This window comes from Polyergus mexicanus, unplaced genomic scaffold (genome assembly GCF_030449975.1).
Source record: "Polyergus mexicanus isolate NDT 795.1 unplaced genomic scaffold, iyPolMexi1.0 SCAF_11, whole genome shotgun sequence".
In the NCBI taxonomy this organism is placed as follows: Eukaryota; Metazoa; Arthropoda; class Insecta; order Hymenoptera; family Formicidae; genus Polyergus; species Polyergus mexicanus.
In genome coordinates this window covers 6,094,997-6,100,958 of record NW_027223331.1, presented here as the reverse complement: position 1 = coordinate 6,100,958, position 5,962 = coordinate 6,094,997, and the positions used below count along the sequence as shown (strand labels likewise).

The following is a 5,962-nucleotide window of genomic DNA, read 5'->3' as shown; positions in this document are numbered from 1 at the left end:
CTTCGGCGCTTATTCTATGCACACACTTTTATTACGAGCACAGCATTGCCACGAGTCGGTGTCGCAAGACCGAATGGCTCTTATGTGGCGCGCACGCATCTAGTGTGTTGGCCGCGCGATTCCCTCTCGTCTTGGACGCAGCAGCGGAATCGTCGCGCTTACCGAACGTTTACTCCACGGATACGAGTGGCGTGGAAGGACGGATTACAACGTTCTTCCCGCACGCTTTGTACGCCGTAGCGAAATATAAGTGCGTGCTAAAAGCACGATAGCACATTTATCCTCGACGTCTAAGCATCGGCATCGTCGATCTAGCGTCAGGGTAAATCGCGCGGTCCTCGCGATCGCGCGTTTACATTGGGAGAATGAGAATGAGTATGATCTTTTTATAATACACAATATAAAATGGAGAATGATCTTGAAGTAAGAGAGGAGGAGGTTTATTATATACACGGACCGCCTCGCTCCTCTCACGAAGACGAGACGCACGCATAAAGTGTGTTGCGTAATAAGTAAGTAAGTAGATAGAGAGTGTCGCCGACCGGCTAATAAAGACCGGCGGCGCGAGAAGTAAGAGCTTAATAGCGACGGGCCTTCGGGCTCGCTCGCGAGTTACCGCTCCACGCGAGTAACCGAACACGAAGCTCCCTGGTTGATCCTGCCAGTAGTCATATGCTAGTCTCAAAGATTAAGCCATGCATGTCTCAGTGCATGCCGAATTAAGGTGAAACCGCGAATGGCTCATTAAATCAGTTATGGTTCATTAGATTGTACCCACATTTACTTGGATAACTGTGGTAATTCTAGAGCTAATACATGCAAAACAGAGTCCCGACCAGTGATGGAAGGGACGCTTTTATTAGATCAAAACCAATCGGTGGCGGGCGGTTCGCCGTTCGTCCACCGTTTATTTTGGTGACTCTGAATAACTTTGTGCTGATCGCACGGTCCTAGCACCGGCGACGCATCTTTCAAATGTCTGCCTTATCAACTGTCGATGGTAGGTTCTGCGCCTACCATGGTTGTAACGGGTAACGGGGAATCAGGGTTCGATTCCGGAGAGGGAGCCTGAGAAACGGCTACCACATCCAAGGAAGGCAGCAGGCGCGCAAATTACCCACTCCCGGCACGGGGAGGTAGTGACGAAAAATAACGATACGGGACTCATCCGAGGCCCCGTAATCGGAATGAGTACACTTTAAATCCTTTAACGAGGATCCATTGGAGGGCAAGTCTGGTGCCAGCAGCCGCGGTAATTCCAGCTCCAATAGCGTATATTAAAGTTGTTGCGGTTAAAAAGCTCGTAGTTGAATCTGTGTCGCACACCGTCGGTTCACCGCTCGCGGTGTTTAACTGGCGTGATGTGGGACGTCCTACCGGTGGGCTTAGCCTCGCGAGGGGCGGCCCAACTAATATCCCGTCGCGGTGCTCTTTACTGAGTGTCGAGTCGGGCCGGTACGTTTACTTTGAACAAATTAGAGTGCTTAACCCATTTGCATCAATGCGCGGAATATTCCGCGAGCCGCGACTGTCTACTATCACCAAGCGCGGAATATTCCGCGAACCGCGACTGTCTACTATCACCAAGCGCGGAATATTCCGCATACTTGCGACTGTCTACTATCACCAAGCGCGGAATAATCCGCGAACCCGCGACTGTTTCTTATTGTCAGTTGCTAAGTACTCTTTAGATGTGGCAGACCATATTAATCGCTTGTGATAGCATTTTATAGGTTTATTCTATACGTACATCAGTTTATTGTAAACAAGTTTTCCTTTTTCGCGATAATCTGTTGATTCCTGAGAATCTTTCGTGAGTATTTAAGTTTAACAAGTCCAAGTTTAAAAAACCATCTAATTTTATTATTTAAACTAAAATATAGTTGCCCCAATGGATTTTGAAAGTCTTGATTCGGATTCAAGTACTGATATTGGACCTACTCGAAAACGTGTCCGTAGGATTTCATCAAGTGATGACAGCTCAAGTGATGAAGTTGAACAGTGCGGCAATTTTACAAATGAAGGTTTCGTGTGGAAAGCCGAGAATCATACGCCCACTATACACGGTTTTTCTAGTGTTGTTGGTGCAACCGTAGATACACAAAATCGGTCAAGAAGGGAAATCTTTGAATTATTCTTTAACCAAGAATTAGTTACAAAAGTAATTACAGAAACAAATAAATATGGTGCAACCGATGAAAATTTTATACCTCTTGCAGACGATGAACTAAAAATATTTATTGCTGTAAACATTCTAATGAGCTTAGTTTGTAAGCCCACGATTCAGAGCTATTGGAGTACCGATAAAAGCTTAGAAACACCATATTTTAAAAATATTATGACCCGTACCCGATTTACGTCAATCGCCAACAATTTACATTTTTCTAGTATTATTAAATCTAAGGACCCACTTGTAAAAATTCGAGAAGTTTCTGAAATAGTAAAAAATACTTTCATCCGCATGTATGTACCAAATAAAAACATTTCGATTGATGAGTCATTAATGTCATGTAGAAGTCGCTTGCATTATATACAATTTATTAGAACAAAACGAGCGAGATTTGGCATAAAGTTTTACAAACTGTGTGATTCGCAATCGAGATACATACATAATTTTAAAATATATGTAGGAAAAGATAAAACCGTTACTGGATCTGCTAGTAGAAACGTCGTAATGAATTTATTGAAAGAAAGTCAGTTATTGAACAAAGGATACTGCTTATTTATAGATAATTGGTACAGTTCACCGATCTTATATCGAGAATTATACAGTATGAAAACGAATGTATGTGGAACCGCGAGAATTAATAGGAAAGAAATGCCTCAGGAATTCAAATCACAACAATTGCAAAGGGGAGAAGCTATTGTGTTTTCTACAAGAGAGATGGCGGCAATAAAATGGAAAGATAAGAAAGATGTCGTTTTACTAACGACTATGCATGGCTTAGAATTTGCTGAAACTGGAAAAATAAACCGATATACCGGACAAAAATGTTTAAAACCAACCGCAGTACAAGATTATAATCAGTATATGAGTGGAGTTGATGTAGGCGACCAAATGCTAAGTAAATTTCACACCATGCGAAGAAATAAAAAAGCCTATAAGAAAATATTTTTTTATTTTGTCGACATGATGTTGCTAAACAGTTATGTAATTTTTAAAAGTCATAAAAAAGATCGGTCATTTCATGTTTATAAACAGCTATTAGCTGAAGAAATTATTAACAAATATTTGCCCAATATAAAAATAAATAACGCACCTATCAATGATTCTATATCGCGATATACTGGCAGGCATTTTCCTATACGGATACCTCAAACCTTGGCAAAGGGTAATAAAACGTCAAAACGATGCGTTGCATGCTTATCTAAGTCTATTCGAAGAGAGACAATCTTTCAATGCCATATTTGTAAGGTAGCATTATGTATTGATCATTTCAAAGAATATCACGAAAAGTAATTTAATTAAATTTTCGTTGTATTATAAATAATTTTATTTCATTTATAAAAAAATATTTGTTTCTCCGTTTCTGTTAAAAAAAAATAAAATAAAATGTTTGATGTAAACTATTGCGTATTAGTTGTTTTAGACACTGTTTTTGACAAAATTCATAAATTTTTCTCAACGTCGGTTTCACACCCATATGCCCAACAGCGCGCGGTGATACGCGACAGTTGTCTGTCGTTCGGCTCTGATGTTCAGGCGCGGCGGCCTAAGTAGAGCGATGATGCAAATGGGTTAAAGCAGGCTACCTTCGCCTGAATACTGCGTGCATGGAATAATGGAATAGGACCTCGGTTCTATTTTGTTGGTTTTCGGAACCCCGAGGTAATGATTAATAGGGACAGATGGGGGCATTCGTATTGCGACGTTAGAGGTGAAATTCTTGGATCGTCGCAAGACGGACAGAAGCGAAAGCATTTGCCAAAAATGTTTTCATTAATCAAGAACGAAAGTTAGAGGTTCGAAGGCGATCAGATACCGCCCTAGTTCTAACCATAAACGATGCCAGCTAGCGATCCGCCGAAGTTCCTCCGATGACTCGGCGGGCAGCTTCCGGGAAACCAAAGCTTTTGGGTTCCGGGGGAAGTATGGTTGCAAAGCTGAAACTTAAAGGAATTGACGGAAGGGCACCACCAGGAGTGGAGCCTGCGGCTTAATTTGACTCAACACGGGAAACCTCACCAGGCCCAGACACCGGAAGGATTGACAGATTGATAGCTCTTTCTTGATTCGGTGGGTGGTGGTGCATGGCCGTTCTTAGTTGGTGGAGCGATTTGTCTGGTTAATTCCGATAACGAACGAGACTCTAGCCTGCTAAATAGGCGTACCTTATGGTATCGCGAAGGCCCCCGGCTTCGGCTGGCGGGTTTTTACTACCAACGTACAAACAAATCTTCTTAGAGGGACAGGCGGCTTCTAGCCGCACGAGATTGAGCAATAACAGGTCTGTGATGCCCTTAGATGTTCTGGGCCGCACGCGCGCTACACTGAAGGAATCAGCGTGTGTTCCCTGGCCGAAAGGCCCGGGTAACCCGCTGAACCTCCTTCGTGCTAGGGATTGGGGCTTGCAATTGTTCCCCATGAACGAGGAATTCCCAGTAAGCGCGAGTCATAAGCTCGCGTTGATTACGTCCCTGCCCTTTGTACACACCGCCCGTCGCTACTACCGATTGAATGATTTAGTGAGGTCTTCGGACTGGTGCGCGGCAATGTCTCGGCATTGCCGATGTTGCCGGGAAGATGACCAAACTTGATCATTTAGAGGAAGTAAAAGTCGTAACAAGGTTTCCGTAGGTGAACCTGCGGAAGGATCATTAACGTTCCGGAGGTCCTGCTCTGCGTCTCGAGTCTTTTGGACGCGCGCTCGCAGCAGTCGGCGACTGAATGGACAAAGAAAACAGATACGGGAAGCCAGCAGCAGAGCGCCGTCGGCCTTTTTCGGTGCGGTCGGCGTCGTGCGAGCGGGATGGAGGAGGAGAGGATTATCCGAGACTCTCTCCTTAAGCTTCGTAGCCGCAACCGGCGTCGCGTCGCGTCGCGCGCGACCCGTTGAGGCTCGTTGCGCAAATTGCGAAATTACATGAATGCGATTCGGAGCAGAAGACGCTTTCCCGATCGCGCTCTTGCCAAGCGCAGAGTTACGATCCGGCGTTAGCGCGTACCGGTGGTAACCTACGCCCGTCCGTGCGTCCGCAACGCTCGTGAACGCGCCCCTCCCCGCACCGGGGCAGCGGTCAGCGTGTTTGTACGCGAGCGCGCGGCTATCGGACGAACGGGCGAGAGGACGGATCACACCCGATCAAGTCCGACGGTTTCTTCAAAGAACATTCCGCCCCGGCTCTTCCAAATATATATATTATTATATTATATATACGGGGATGAGACGCTCCGATCGCGAAACAACTTTTGTGCCGTAGCCTCCCCAGCGGTGGCGGCGGTCCGCGCGCGTGCTCGGACGCGCGCGGCCAGGCTGATCGGAGGGCCAACGATTTTATCTCTCTCTCTTCGGAGAGGAGACTAAGATGGATGAACGAAGCGTTCGTTGAACGCAAGAATTGCAAAACGATTACCCTGAACGGTGGATCACTTGGCTCGTGGGTCGATGAAGAACGCAGCTAATTGCGCGTCAACTTGTGAACTGCAGGACACATGAACATCGACATTTCGAACGCACATTGCGGTCCACGGATACAATTCCCGGACCACGCCTGGCTGAGGGTCGTTTTAGTACCTCGAAACTGCTTGCGCCTTTGCGCGCCGGGCCACCGTGCCCGTTCGCGCAAACGGTGTACGAGCGATAGTTGGACGTTCGCCCGAGACGAGCCGTCCCGAGAGGCGGCCCCTTGGCGTCGTCTGAAATAACACCGAGGAAAAGGAAGAGTGAGAGCAGCGTACGCACACACGCAGTAAGTAAAGATAGGGAGCCTGCGCGCGCGCGCCCGGAAACTGTCGAAGGAG

General features: G+C 46.2%; 1 non-coding gene across 1 annotated transcript; it reads left to right on the top strand.

Moving 5' to 3' along the window:
* The first annotated feature begins 5,571 nt into the window (after positions 1-5,571).
* LOC138937970 (5.8S ribosomal RNA) lies at positions 5,572-5,726 on the top strand. The gene has a single exon (XR_011447618.1). It is a non-coding gene; the product is annotated as a 5.8S ribosomal RNA (ribosomal RNA).
* Positions 5,727-5,962: the final 236 nt, after the last annotated feature.